At 44.9% G+C, this 16325-nt stretch overlaps 1 protein-coding gene across 9 annotated transcripts in view; it reads right to left on the reverse strand.

Moving 5' to 3' along the window:
• Positions 1-16325, reverse strand: part of OSBPL9 (oxysterol binding protein like 9) — a 1355357-nt gene that overhangs the window by 953848 nt on the left and 385184 nt on the right. The window lies entirely within an intron of this gene.

A 16325-nucleotide genomic window follows, 5' to 3' on the forward strand; every position in this document is an offset into this window, starting at 1 on the left:
CCCCCACTCGCGTCTGGGGGGTGCTCCCGGCGCTGGTCGCGGGCCAAGGGAGTGGTGTGCCCGCTCCACCACAAACATACTAGAGAACGAGGAATCGCCCAATAGCGTCTTCAGAAGTCTCTCTATGAAGAGCTCCATGTTCCCTGTTGGTGTAGATTCCGGAAGGCCCGTAATGCGGAGATTGCAGCGTCTGGAACGGGCCTCCAGGTCCTCTGTTTTATCCTGTAAGACTTGGAGTACCCTGCCCAGCTGTTTGCGTTTAGTATCGAGAACAGTTTGTGCTGCCTCCATCTCTTGCAATCTGCGCTCCGACATATCAAGTCGTTCCGCATGTTTGTTCAGTCTTTCAGCCATGCGGTCCATTCTGTATGTTAGGGCGTCCATCTTTGTGCCCAAAGAGGATATCCCACCTTGTAGATTTTTTTCCATCGCCAATAAGAGTCCGCGAATGTCCTGACGTTGGTCTTCTATGGTCTGGTCCTGTTCCCCAACGCCATCCTCACTGGGGGTCTCTCCGGACTTCTTCCGCTTCTGGTCGAACGACAATTTAGACTGACTTCTATCCACTCGCCCCATCTTGGTTTCGTGTGTGAGTCACTGCGGGAGCAAGCGGCAACTCGAGTGTCAGAATAGCAGCGACGTGGACGTCCCGTCACCGCTGTAGTGGCTGCGGGGGGCGCTGTGAAATTACCCGATCCAGCTAGGGCCAATTCTGCAATCCCCGTGTAGTAAGGTTTCCACACAGTGATTAAAGTCCCAAAATGGCAGCACACCTCAAGCCGCTCAGTATGTGGTCCGCGGCCCACCACCCCAGCTGTAGGGCTCACCTCGTCCTCCTCCAGAAGGATTTGCCCCCCAGACGTCTGGGGGGCGGTCGCCCCAAAGCAATCCGCTAGTAGGAACTGGCAGGGAGGCGGTCAAGGGCCTCAAATAGCGGTAATCTCCCCCTGTACTGCCTTCGTCTTTATAGAGAGTGTCTAATGCGTCGTAGTTTGGCCGTCGCTCCCCCACCAGGCAGTAGTCAGAGCATAATATATGGCGGCGTTAGCCAGTCCTCGTGTGGTCAGTTCGTAGCGGGCCGCAGGAACCAATGTGGGCTAACGTGGCAGTGTGTGACTTCACCCCCCTTCCCCCCCCCACTGGCACGCGCCAAACAGGTCACGAAGACTTTCAGGAGGGTGAGGGATTCAGATCAGAGAGCAGTTCTTGGCAGGGGGACCGCAGAAATCAGCAATTCAAGGGAGGGGGATTCTTGTGCCGGTTCGCTGCGTAGAAAAGCAGCAGAGCTCCCCGGCGGGACTCGCTGTCAGCAGGGGCGCACTCACCGGCATCACATCAGGCTTCTGGCAGGCAGTCGAGGGAGCGCGACCTCAGCTCCCCTCAAATCACCGGCTCTCGAGTCGATGCAGGGCCGTCCCACCGATCCCGCCAAGTGGCCGGTCCTGACCCCACAGCAATCAGGGACGCGGGAGACCAGCAATCGCAGACACGCACAGCAAGGTCTTCGAGACGCCAGTCCGGTCCCACCGCCGCACTGCTTCCACGACGGGACTTTGGCGAGGGCTGCACGTCGCCTCCCCGGCCGGGGGGGGGGGGGAGGAAGATTGCCGCACCGCAACAGCCTCCGCGTAGTGCCAGCGTCCAAGGTTCAGTCTGCCCGGAATCAGCTATGGGCCGTATCTTCACTCAGGGGGCAGGTAGGCAAGTCGCTGTTCTTGTCATCAGCACCGCGACACCCCAGGGGGCCCTGAGTCACCGTTTTACAGTGCTAGCAATACACAGCTGCAGGATATTGGGTGGAAAATGTGGCGGACTATCGGAGCTCTCGGCTCAAGCGGCAATCTTGGTCGCGAGCTAGCTCCGCCCCTCGGTAACTAGTGTATTTAGTGTATATACAGAAACAGTGGTTCATGTGGGCTAATATGATACTGGTAATTCATAGGCACAATCGTAATAGAAAGCGTTAAGTTGATGTCCAAAGGAGAGGCAAACATATACAACACAATGTCTGGTAATCAAAATCGTTATTTATATGTATGAAAGAAATGCAACAATTTTCACAAAATTATTTTAAAACATAAGAGTAAATGCATAAACTGTGAATAAGTGTCCCAGTGAAAAATGGAAAGTACAAGAATAGTGACATATTGTGACATAAACAAAAGGGTTTCCAAGATGTGAAAGTAAAGTCGACCATTAAGAAAAGATAAATGATAGGAGCAGCCTCCTTATACTCCGACCTGCGAGGGAATTGTATTTAATAGCCTCGGTCGGTCATACAGTATCGACCAAATGGGCGAGGTAAAACTCTCGGAAGCACGATGCTGCACGCGTGCGTCCGCTACGCGTGTAGGTAGAATTGTGTGGGTCTGTCTACCTAGTCTGGTCAGAACCACGGTTTCTGTATATCCATTTTTAATAGGCCCCAACTCCGTTTTAGCTACCACAAGCTGCCATCTTTCCCAATTTATGCAGAATGATTGTCATGTCTGCCACTGACGCAGATGTCATCTGATCTGATCTTTATAAGAACTGTGAAAGTGTCAAATCATCTGGTTAATTACATAGATATAACACCTGATGAGATATCAGTCTGGGACAAGTGTCTACTTCTCATCATGTCATTGTCAAATAAGAGCAAATACAGACATATAGCCAAAATAGTATGGTCTGAATTGACGTCCTTTCACCTTAAATGTTCATAAGCAAATGTCTGGGACATACACCTTGATGCACATAATTCATGTCAGACTTGGTACATAAGGGCTACCACCACTTGCCAGAATAGGTCCTTTGCCCCGATTATTGCACAACATTCTGCAAGACTACCTCACCTACTGCCAGCACACTTCGAAGATGCTGCACTTCGCTTGATGCTGATAAAGCAGAGACCCAGAGGAAGGCGCTACTGCACCGAGTGTTTGCCATTTGCAGGGAAGATTGCCTTAACACCTCCGCTGAGAACGACAGCTCTTGCAGTGAACAAGGTATACAGGGCCCTCTTCTCCCTAAGAAGTCGAGACTGCAAGTTGCTCTACTTCCATGCTCTTAGTCTAGCGCATAGAACTAGGTTTTAGAGTGTTAGGTTTTAGATGGCATTTTAACCATGTGAGAAATGTTCATTTCATTTTCGTTGTTCACAACGTGCCTTCTTGCTGTTTTTAGGATACCCTGTGTAATTATTTTTGATGTGCTGAGAAACAGGTTCACCGTGTTGTAATAAATGCTTTTAGTTTAACTTGTCTATTCTAAGTGAAGTGCATATGAATGTGAAACTGTGAATACCTAAATAGGTTTGTTTAGCTTACCACGGTGCCCCGATCCCACTGCAGGGATTGTTAGTAACCAAAAGCAATAACCCTACTTTAACAATGTATTGAGTGGGGTTCTGTGGGGCTGCAATTACATGTCTTTTACATTCAGCGCTGGTGCACTGAGCTCAATTTTCCCGTGTCACCCATGGGTGGGAAAGCAAACCTTGTAGTACTACGCCAAAGTTGAAGTTTTCGCAATATTAAAATAGTGTCTTTAATGGGCCCCCTTTGTGAGGTACACATTGACTGATACATTCTGCTGGACTACTCTGAGTGCTGTTCTGCCATATTTTACATGTACTGTGCCATCAGGCTATATTAATGAAACCTATATTGCTCCCAGGGGGTTGCACTAGATTCCTGCTTTTCTGCACATCTGTTGAGTGGACAGTCTGTCCTGGAGCTGATGTTTTGGACCTACTCACCACTACCAGGAATACCAGGGGTATTCTTCAGATGGGTACCTTACTCTAAATTGCTTGGTGGCTCCAATAAACTGTTAAGCAGGAGGCTGGGTGACCAAAAAAAAGCAAAACTGTTCTACAACAAAAAGCATCACATGAGCGTGACAGACTGTGAGCAAGTGTTTCAGCGGGACAGTGATTCAATACCCAGGGAGCCCTCTGATGAATTAGATGTGAAATTGTTCAGTTTAGATATGAAAAGTAGGCTTTCTACTGTTGATTCCAGACACTTCTTATGGATCACATGAAAGAGCAGTAGACAATCGCAGCCCTCCCATAGATAAGGCTGAGTGCTGCAACTGTGAAATAGAGGCAATACTTTAGCTAGAAATTAAGAGCTGCAGCAGATGGAATAGGTTTTGGTGCTCAAAGTATTTTTCATAGGGGTTCCAGAGTCAGCTGATACAAGTAGGATGGAAACCTCAGTGGAGAACCTTATAATATCATTCTTTGATAGGTCAAGCTTCTCACCCATCTACATCCTAAAATGTGTGCATCGATCAGTAGCACCAAGACGTGGCCTTGAATTTTCAGAAAGTCCTATTATGGCACACTTACTGAATTATAGAGACTAGGAAACTGTCTAACTATTAGGACCGGGCATGCCCAAGTTGTCTTGATCTTTTATTTTTTCTCTGACTTTACACAATCCATCCAGGAGGCAAACAAAGCCTTCACAAACGTCACGAAAAAAATGACTGACCATTAAATACAACATGCTCTACCCAGCTTGCTTATAGATTACGCTGCTGGGCAATGACGCTCGGCAAGCCTCGGCCTTTCTAAAGAAGAAAGACTGGAGAATCACCCTCTCTGCTGGAACTGTTGCTTAAGTGTCCTCACAACACAGTGACAGCGATCAATGACTTTCTAATTGTTCACTTTAACGCTGGTTTGACTGTTGGTGAATACTTCTGGATGAATCTGCTTAACCTATTACCTTCTTTGGTACATGCATTTGTAAAAGTTGAAGCGACTTTGAACGGAAAGACTTTTTAGAGAAATATATGCAATATTCCTCTCACTGTGGTTACTGCTATAGGTGCTAATGGGTTAGTGTCTGGTCGAATAGTTCTAGGCTTAATACACTTTACGCAAGAAGCATAGATTGTTCAGAAACTTAAACTAATGACTGTTTTATAAGCCTATTCTCATCCTGTGGTGTTTTCACTCCACCTTAGATATGCCGATTATAACCTTGTTTAATATACAATACAATGGGGTGGTCAAGCAACAGTAGTCTTTAACCAATGTGATTAATCTTTTTTTGGTTCGTTTTGCATATTTTTGGGCCCATTGGCTGAGATGTTATGGGAGATTTGTTCTACTGTGGAGGGGGCAAACTGCTGTTTTGGAGGTCAATGTTGGAAGGATGGGGTTGGGTGGGAACTTTTAGAAATATTCATAGGAATGTTGATTCATTACACCAGTGTTCAAGCTTGTCATTTCTTCATTGTATTACACATCCTTCTGTCTTGATGGCCAAACGTGGAAAGTAGCAACCTAAAGCATACAGGTGTTAAAATGTAAAATCTGATTCTCTCGTTTTTTTATGAAACTATGCTATGTGAGGGACGCAGGAATCTCGGGCCCTGCCTTAAGCTGGATCAGCTCCCTTCTGGAAAACCGCTCCCAGGCAATTTGTACTGCCCAGTTTACTGCCCCTAGAGTTAAAACTTCCTGTGGAGTCCCCCAGGACTCTTCCCTCTCTACCCTGTTGTTAAATCTCTACCTCCTCCCTCTTGTCCGAGCCTTGAAGGAGCGCAAAGTCTGCATATTCAATTATGCAGACGATTTCTGACTCATCTTTTCCATCAGTAACTCCCCGGAGTCGGTTCATGCTTTTCAATCCACCATGCTGTTCATCAGTCAATGGATGAACAAGAATCATTTAAAACTTAATCCGGATAAGACGGAGCTGGTTTTAACAGGTGGTACCGCCAAGAGCGCATGGGGACCCCACTTCTGGCCTAGGGAGCTGGGTCAGCCCCCGTTCCTTCTAGTTCGGCTAAAAGTCTTGGAGTGGTTATCAGTCAGGACCTTAGTCTGAAGCCTCAGATCAACTCGGTGATCTCCACTTGCTTTTTTCAACTCCGCAAAATAAAAAAGATCTGTAGATTCCTTACTCATGACGCCCGGATTCAGGTGATCATCGCCATGGTCATGTCCCATGTTGATGATGCCAATTCATTATACTTTGGCATCCCTCTGTATCTTTCGAACGTTTACAGATAATCCAAAACTAGGCTGCGCGTCTGATTGTTCACCATCCTAGGCATCAGCATATTACTCCTCTCTTGAAGCAATTACACTGGCTTCCGGTTGTTCAGCTGTGTGCTTTCAAGACTGGATGTCTTATTTTTAAATCACTTAACGGAAGGAGCCCGAAATTTGTCAATAATATGATTAACAAATATGCTCCTACACAAACTTTTATATTGAAGCGCACCGGTGGTGCCAGGTATTCTACCCTAGCCCCCACATTCTGGAATTCTTTTCCCTCCGAAATCCACTTCTGCACCAATCTTCTTGGTTTTAGAGGTCTTTTAAAAACTTAGCTCTTCCAACAGGCCTTCTGAATCTTTCTTTAGGACTTGGATCTCAACCGAATTAGCGCCATGAAACCTCCCCGGTGTACATGCTCTCTATAAATTCCGTTTTAACATAACATAACCATCTCCCAACTAGATCAGGTCTGGGATAATCCACTCATTTGGAAAACGGCTGAGCATTTGATTAAACATTGTATGATATGTTTACAGTATAATCCTGGGAAGGGAGTATCAACCCCTACTTGTGGATTTTCTCCACCTCAGGTTCCCTTCAAAGCACTTCAAATGGATTATATTCAGTTAGAGCGCTGTAATAATTTGAAGTATGTGTTAGTAGTGGTTTCTTCCTTTAGTAAGTGCGTAGAAGCTTATCCCACCAAAGACAACACAGCCTTGACAACAGCTAAAGTTCTGTTGAAGGAGTTCTTCCCCCGTTTTGGAATTTGTAGTGTCCTATGGAGTGACAACGACCCCCACTTCACTGGCCAGATAATAGAGTACCTAATGAAGGGTTTAGGGTTAAAACTGAAATGTCATGCTGCTAATTATCCTCAGGCAGCAGGTCTGGTAGAAAGGTACAATGCCACATTTAAGTTGAAACTAGCAAAGATGCAAGCAACAACGGGCCTTAATTGGCCAGATGCCTTGCCTCTAGCATAGTTATCTGTTCGTTCCATCCCACATAGATTGGACTTTCTCCCTATGAGATAGTCTTTGGAAGGCCTATGAATGTATGGGGACCCGCAAGGCCAAATGTAATTAAAGAAATACAGTACCCTGTTTTGAGTGATTACCTAAAAACCTTGACTGAGAAACTGTCTCTGATTCGTCAGCAGGTGCACGAAGCTATTCCAGACAAGTCAGAGGGTCCGGCTCATGGTCTTCAACCTGGTGACTTTGTCCTGGTAAAAAACTTCCAACGTTCCAAAAATTTGGAGCCTCGCAGGAAGAATCCGGGGCAGATCCTGCTTGCGACTCGAACTGCTGTCCGTGTCACCAACAGACGTCATTGGATTAATGTAACACACTGCAAGCAAATCCCAGCAACTGTTCTCCAGCCAGAAGGTAGAAACGATCTGAAAGACATCTTACAGACTCAGAAAAGTGTTGCTCCTCTGAACGAAGACACTTTATTTCCTGATCAAACCACGCATTCAGCAACAAGGTACGATTTACGTCCAAGGAAGGGAAGGAGCAGATAGAGATACCGAAGGACCGGTTTCAATTAGTGGAACGGTTCGGCTGTGACACGGTAGGATCACCGAACTGGATGAACTAGGTTCAGAGGGGATTGTGATACATGTTTAGTGGTGCCTGGATCTCTCTCTGACCTGTGGTTGTATCAATACCAAGAAGGAGAAATGCCCAAATTGGGATCCAAGTTGCGAAGTAATGACAAGACTCTGTGTATGGTGACTCTGATCATATTGTTGATAATATTAGCAGCAGTGTTTTTGGGCAATAGAGAAAGTGATTCCGGCTTGAACCCTATTGCCCGCTACTCCTCCTGTCCCCACGGAACATTATTACGCCTGACCAGAGTGGTAGAAGCAGTGACTAATCAGACAGCAATGGCTCAAGACCAAGGAACATGGTCCTGGTCTGAATGGTTACAGGGACTTATTTCCACTTGGGGTTGGAAATTATTAATGGGAATAGTAATAATAGGAGCCATCTTTCTCACTTGCTGCTGCTGCGTTCAATGTGCTCCTACGATATGTACAGCTTGTATAACCACTTGCAATCATATTAAACCTCCCCCGATTAATGTTCATGAATTGAATCGAGAAATGATGATGCACACTGGAATTTACAAACTTATGAATATCAACATTCAAGATTAATATATGTACTTTTTTAGAATGGATTCAGCATAGCTGAAAAGGAAGGACTGTTAAAATGTAAAATCTGAGCCTTTCGTTTTTTGATTAAGCTATGCCTCATCCATTTCTCACCCCTGCTCTGCTTTCAGCCTGGCTCTATCCTTGACACCGCATCTGGATAAACATGAGTAAAGAATCTAGATTGGGGCATTGTAGGCTGTGTATACATGCAGAGTCAACGCAAAAGAACAGCTGGCGTCTGCACAGGGTTTTTCAGACAGTGGTAAAGCCTCAAGTAAAGTTTGCTCAGGTAGCATATCTTGTTGTGCAGCTTCAGGACGCGACAGTTACACAAGGCACAAAGGCTGTTGATTCTTACCGATTGTTGCATTTGTGTGTTCTTCCCAAAGCTCGATTTACCTCTGGGCGTCCCTTGTTTGTGATCTTTGCTATAAAAACCCATGTAACCATTGTTCGGTGTGCTCTCTCCTTGAGTATCTCTATGGTGCTTGTCGGACTGAGCCACATTCATGAATGCTAATTAAATGACCTATGGTTTTTACTTCGCTCCAGTGTCGATGCCTCCTTACTTGTTAAGAACCCGTGGACTAAAGGTTGACCTTGCACCAGTGGGTTATTAATAACCCACTTCCACACAGGCACTAATTTGTGAGTCTGCTTCCTTACCTGGATTAGTAAGCTTGAATATCCAACAGAAACCCATACAAGTACTAGGCTCTCTCGATAGGTACAACAAAGGAATTGTTCTCATTCAGGAGACCAATCTGTCCAGAGCAATGAAGATAGTTTTGCTGGCAGATGAAGGGCGCACAGGTACTCTGTGCTATATTCCACTTATAAAAGAGGTTGTGTTCCAGTGAAGTTTAAAAAAGTTCGTACATCCCATTATTTGGGAACAGTGGATGGCACAGAACGATGTTATTTACTAATACAGAGGATTTGGGGGAATAAACAAGTTATGATCCTGAGCATACATGGAGGCATCCTGATTATCTCCTCTTTTCCCAAGAGGTTGCTGCAGGATACTTTCAACAAGATCCCTATTCTGTTTTCTGGGGGAAGTGATTTCAACTCGAATCTTGATTCAGATTAGGTAGATCTAGGAAAGTTCCTAAACCCCAAGAAACATATAGTAATAATTTCACAGTAGATGGTTCAGTACTAATTGGGCAAATTCTGCTGCAATAAGCATGTAACAGGCAAAATCTTCACTTTCTATTCCTCTATGCGTGACGTCATCTAGAAAAGCTGCCTGGCTGGTGATTAAAGATGTATTTAACTGGGTAAAGGAGTGAAGCATTTTGCCTTAACTTTTTTAGATAATCTTTAATGTCAATTTCATGGGCTACCTTCGGCGAGGCAACCTTGGAAGTTACCAGTTTGTGCTCTTATGGACGCTATCTTTCATGAGGAATCACAGAATTGATTGTGGAATATTTCTAGAATAATGTTGGCATTGTTGTTAGCTATGCCACCGTAGAAGTTTTTAAAGTAGGTATCTGATTGTCTAAACATTCTTGAGTCTAGACATTTGCCCACTTCTGCCACTGTAGACACAAGAACATACTTTGTGCCCTTGTAAGACATACGAGAAAATTGGTGCATCATCCATTCTGTATGACCTGCATTCTGTACATAAATTGGACCACATCAGTTGTGTTTCTCTTCAGCACGAACACAAGGCAAAGTGCTCTGTACTTCCTTTTAGTGTGGCGGAAGCCATCTATACATTAGCTGGAAGTGCAAATTCACCACAAGGTCAATTTAGTTTTCAGAAAATCTATGTTGCGGTATACAAACAAATCTCAGATATGAAGAATTACTGGTACACACTTATCTTTATCAGGCCATACAGCCCTGAAGAAGATGGTACTCTTGCCGGGGTTACCGTATTCCTTTATAAATACTCTGATCGTTCTATCGCAGAAATTTCTCAGAAACCTTCAATCCCTTATGATTAAATTGGCGTTGGTGAGTGAATAACCACCTATTAAATGCCATTACTATACACTGTGGGGGCCTCTCTGAACAACCTTTTTGATATCATCTCCTACCTATTCTAACGCATCTGGTCATGGACAACTGAGATGAGCTCAGTCGGAATTGATACGGAGCTCCCCGCTCAGTAGACCTTTCATCGAAGTAGATACAGTTGCATGTACTAATCGGGCCTGGTACAGATAAGATTAACTAAAACAGTAAGCTATGAGCAGCTATGAAGTTGGTTCATACCGCTTGAAATAATCTTTCTCTTCTAAGGTGTCTCAACAAGTGGCTCTTTTAGAATTGTGCCTCTTTGGTTACTTCTTTCCAGAAAGGCAGTTGATGCCTCTGCAATTATTTAAAAACTAAACAAATTGCACACCACTAGATACTTTTTTGTAGTCGCAATCATGAGAAACACTACAGCTCAAGTACCAGTCCTTTTATGTGAAACAACATCTACACTCTACCTTATCACTAACTAATCTTGATTCTAACCGACTGGTGTCCCATTTGCACAGTGCTATGCTAGACAAGAAGGCGAAATGGGCTTGGGTATTGAGTAAAAATGGGACACGGTTTTAGGTTTGACGCTTACAAATAAACAAAAGATTCTGTTGCACTCAAATAAAAAAAAATGTCCTCAACAGTAGACAAAAACGGGATTTATGGGACCGAATGTTCGTGGACATGAGCGCTTTGTGGCAGCTGTTGATTAACATATATGTGGAAAAAGACAGTGAATTCAATTGGTGATTATAAAGAACTCATATCTAGGATAATGGAGCATTTCTAAAAGCTTGACAAAGAAGATTACAAGGTCTTGTATGGAAAGATAAAAACTGTCATAATGGAACACAATACAGGGAGGACAATATAAGAAAAGGATAAACACAGGAAATAATATGAATATGGATGATGTCTTTGATTAGGTAACCGTTATTGAACCCATATATTTTTGTTCTGAATTGGATGAGTTCTACTTAAGACATTATTAGTAATAGTCTGTTGAAATCTTTACATCATTATGCCCTGATGAAGTTCCATTAAATGGAACGAAACGCGTTGGCTGTTGTCCTGTGTGTTCCTATTTGTATATGAAGATGAATAAAGGACTATTTTGAAATATGATCGCATTTACGGATTTGTGACTTCATTCCTGGTGCCGCCTCCACTTTTCTTCAAAAAAGTAGACAAAAACATCATTATAAATGTCTGCATGTTGTTTATTTTTCCCATAGGAACTTCGTGAAATGTATCTTGGGTAGAGGTAGATTTCAAGAAATGTCATAATACTGAGCGAAATTTACTTCACTAAGCTTGGGAAAGGAAATGTGTTGCTACTGGTGAGTGATTTGTGCCCATATCTATTTCATTCTGCTTCCCTCTCCCTTGCTTGCATTTTTGGGTTATGCAGGTGTGATGCCCTGTGTAGTGCCATGGTTCACTACCCTTGCACTGCTGAATATACTGGGACCTGACACATGCCCAAACGTGGCAGACTGGTTGAAGGATCTCATTTTCTACAATGATATGGCAGATTTCTATGCTTCCTTGCACCTTGCTTCATCTAGACCCAGCAACATCTGTGCATTCAAATGTGTCTGACAAGCAAATGCAGCAAGCATCTAGATTATGGCCTTTGTTTAAGGGCTGATTTAATGGGTGGGTAAATTTAGTGCAAGGCTAGTCCCACTAGGCAATGAACCAAGTTTTTTGTGTGGTTCTTCTCCCTATCTTAATGCTTTCACACTGTTCATGATTTTGGAATGGTCTTTATAATGTATTTTTGGACTGCAACACTGTTTGCATGTGTGATATTATTGTATGTTGCATTATTATTGAATTTGATTGAATTGCCTACATTAAACGTTTTAAAAATGGGATGTATCCCTGCTTTGAAGTACTGTAAACTGAAAGACATAGCTTAAACAAACATGATACTTACATTTGGTAGCACGGTTTCTGGAGCGCAAGGGGGCGGAAACAATTTTTTTTTTTTTTTTTTTTTAATGTACCTACGGGTCTTCTGCTTGCCAGTCTTCTGCTCTCCAGTCTTCTCCTCTGGGCACAGGCTGAGGCTCTCAGCTTCCTCTGCGATCAATGCCGAGGCTGCTCTCATGTTGGGACTGGGCGGATCTGGCTTGTTTTGCGCTCCACAGGGATCTGGGAGCCTGTGCCTGCTGATCTCTCCACCCAGCAACACAGCTGGGTTGGAGAGATGTCCGTGCGCATGACGGTTTGGCCATCCTAAGACGGACAGCCAACAGTCATGTGCACTGACAGCAGGGCCCACCGCTCCTCCTCCTCCTGCTGCTGCAGTGCTGTATCCCCGCGCCCAAGACTCAGCCACAGGACGAAAAATAAAATGATCTGCATTAAGAACATATTTTTGTTTCGTTTGCCTCTGCGGGCAGTGGGGCGACGCTCCTCCGCCATAGCAGAGGAGCCGCCCCTGAAGGTAAGTAACTTGTTATTCTGATGGATACTTCTAACTGCAAATTCCTCACCTTCAAAATAGATACCAAGCAGTATCTATTTAGGTGGTCGGTCTGTAGAATGGCTTATATCAAAATGTCCTGCAGGACTGAACAGGTTAAATGCCCTCCCTGTCAGACCTGGTAGGCAAGGCAATAGTGCATAGTGAACATGTGCAGGGACATCCACATTGCAGCCTGACAAATATACAGAACAGGCATTCTACATGCAACACAGAGGAAGCAGCCTTGGCCCTGGTGGGGATAGCTCTCCAGCCTTCTGGAGGATGCTGCTTGGCCAAAACGTAGCACATCCTAATGCAGAGGACTATCCACCTGGACAAGGTCCTTCTCGGCACATCCTTGCCTTCTTTGCCCTGTAGAAACTCACAAAGAGCTGACTGCCCGTCAGACGGTCTTTGGTGCAATCGATACAAAAGCTCAAAGCATTTTTGCGGTCCAGTCAATGGCGTCTCTCCTCTTCTTTTGAGTGGTGAGGAGGGGCAAAGAATGTTGGGAGGGCGATGGGTTCCGCAATGTGAAAAGGCACCATAACTTTTGGTCAAAAAGTTGCCCTAAACCTCAACACCAGTTTGTCTGGAAAAAAGTGGTGTAGGGTGGTTGCACCTAGAGGGCTTAAACCTTACTTAAGCAGCAGGCAGAATTAACTATAACAAGGAAAATAGTTTTCAGAGTCAGGATATGCAAAGAGCGACTATGCATTAGCTGAAATGGAGTGAACATAGGGAAAGACAGGACCAGGTTGAGTTACCACTGAGGCATGACAAAGGATTTTGGAGGCAAGATATGAATATGTATCAATTTTTTAAATACCGCATCACACCAGGTAGTGTAAACAATGATGACTGGTCCAGTAAATGCAAAAAGGTCAAAAGGGACGACAGAAACCTTGAGTGGCACCCACTGCAAGTCCTTATGGCGCCTAAAGACAAAACAAAAAATAAAATACCAGCAACACAGATCCATTGCAGGCTTCCACACTAGGCAACAAAGTTTTCCCAGTTATCCTTCCAGCACCCATCTACAAAATCCATTTATGCAGATAAATGGATTTTATAGAGGGGTGCCAAAGGAGTGTTCTCGATGGTGGTGAAAATATCCACTCAGGGTTCTACCCACTGTTAGAAGATTCCCTGTGCCACCTCTGGATGTAGTTGCCCTTATTGATCTGCCAGCTGAGCCGAGTTTGTCCACCCTGGCGTTCAAGGACTCCACCAGGCAGTTCATGATCAGGGATATGCCCTGATAGTCCAGCTAACTCCAGAGGCGAAGAGTTTCTTGACAGAGAACACAGGACCTCACGCAGGCTTGCTTGTTGCAGTACCACTGCTTGTTGCAGTGGTGTTGTCCATGAGGACCTGCACCAACTTCCCCTTGATGGATGGCAGGAAGGCCGTCAAATGCCAGGTGGATGTCCTAAACTACAACAGACTGATGTGGAGTCTGGTTTCTGCCAGAGACCAGAGGACCTTGATCTCCACCTCTGCAACATGACCTCTCCAACTCAGCAGCAATGCACTGGTCACCACTGTCAACTATGGGTGGGGAAGCAAGAGGGACCTGCTGCTGGAAATGCAATCGAGCTGCCACCACTGCAGATGTCTTGCAATCTCCTCTGAAACCTGGATGGAATCTGACAGATTCCCTTGGTGCAGAGCCCACTGAGACTTCAGATCCCACTGCAGAGCCTGCAGGATGCCAATTGGCCAAGAAGACTCAGACACTCGCACTGAAACCCAAGTCTGAGGCTGAACCATTGGGTTCATAGCCCGAATGTTCTGTACTCATTGTGATGGAGGGAAACTACACCAAATGAAGGATTACTAAGATGAAAAAGAGCCTCTGCGTAAGACTCTGGTGTCACTTTAGCACACTGACAGTGAACACCAACCATGTCTAAGACTGACTGTGGCAGGCTTTTCTTAAAGCGCGCCAGTGAAGAATCCGCTTTCTTGCCAAACAGGTAAGACCAGGCAAAGGCATATCCATAAAGATGCCCTGGACATCTTCAGAAAAAGTAGATCTCATCCAAGCATAGAGACGGAGAACCATGCTGGTAAAAACTGCTCAGCCTAAACCATCAGTGATCTCCAACCCAGACCAAATGGCATATTTACCTTTATCCTGGACATCCTTGAAAGGTTTGTGCAATAAGGTTCAAGAGACTTCAGGGACTGCCAGCAAGATCTCACTGACCATGCCCTAGAGGCAAGCGTATATTAGCCAAGTACACAGGTGTTGACTGATCACAAAGCTAAGCTGGCCCAGGAGAGCACGCGTTTCCTGAATGCCTCATTCCTTTACAACTCTGAGTCGGGAAGAGTCAAAGGAAAAGAGTTGGGAATCACTTTGCTGGAAGAGGCATGACGAGCCATACTCTCACGAGTGGCATACGGAGTCAGAAATTAGGACTGCCTGGCGCCAGACTGAAGCTTCTGGGAACTTGCTCGCTCGCTGGTGGAAATGAACAAGGCTTTGCAAATGTGCACATCAATATATTAGTCATGACCTTATTAAAAGCCACAAGAGCTCAGAAGAAGAATGCCCTGGCTGCAGAACCTCTGCAAGTAAGTTAGGTTTGACCTCCAAGTAGGGAAGCTGTAAATCCTAGACCTCCGGTGAACATCTAATCACCTCAACAAAGAAAGCACTTTCTTCAGTTGAAAGCCCAAGGGGAGAAATCAACCCAGTATCAGGGGATGTATCAAGTTCACTAGCCTGCACATCCATAAACAAATTGTCCTCATCATTGTGTCGGGGTAACACATCCCCAAACTCAGCACTGTCATCTCCAAAAAGTGGCAGGCTCTGATCGGAGTCTGAACCAAAACATTTGTGAAGCACCTGAGCACGGCTCCACAACAGGGTAGTGTTTTGTCAGAATTAGACTGGAAGGGGCACTGCAACATAGATTCTAGACATAACTACTCTATAACTACTCTAACCTCAAGCCAGTTCCCATGTCTCAGCTCGCTTCCTTTGTCACCACTCCACATCTGAAGTGCATGCTCATCAATTGTAGATCAGCCGTGAAACATGCCACAGACATTGCTGAACTCATCCTGGCTCAGGATCTGGACATCCTCAAGCTTACGGAAACCTGGCTAAAGGACTTCTCCGGTCCGATCCTTGACATACTAGTCCCCCGAACCATAACATCATTAGGCTGGACAGAGCGGACAGACCCGGTGGTGGGATCGCATGTATATACCATAATAGTCTTATTGTTAAACAATCCCACATAGATGCTGTCTCCTCCTGCGAATAGCTCTGCATTGACATCACCAGCAAAAGCAGGCCTCTCTGCAAATTGCACATTTTTAACCATCCGCCGGGTGACAACCTCCTCTTCGTTGAAGATATCATGGATATCATTTCTTCTAATGCGGGTCATCATTATCCCCATATATTCCTCAGAGACTTCAACCTTCATTGGAATGACTTGAAAGATCCGGTAACGACCACTCTCAAAATCTTCCTAGCGGACCTCAACATAGTTTAAATATGTGATAGTCCTACACACATTCTAGGCTTGATCCAGGACCTTATTATAGCTAAACCCAATGTTATTCAATTGGTCTCGATAGCCCAGTGTGACTGGTCTGATCATCATTATATCTCCTTCCACATCTTTGAACCCTGGTCCAAGAAAAGATCACAAGACAAGAAT

Source organism: Triturus cristatus, chromosome 4_2 (assembly GCF_964204655.1).
Source record: "Triturus cristatus chromosome 4_2, aTriCri1.1, whole genome shotgun sequence".
In the NCBI taxonomy this organism is placed as follows: Eukaryota; Metazoa; Chordata; class Amphibia; order Caudata; family Salamandridae; genus Triturus; species Triturus cristatus.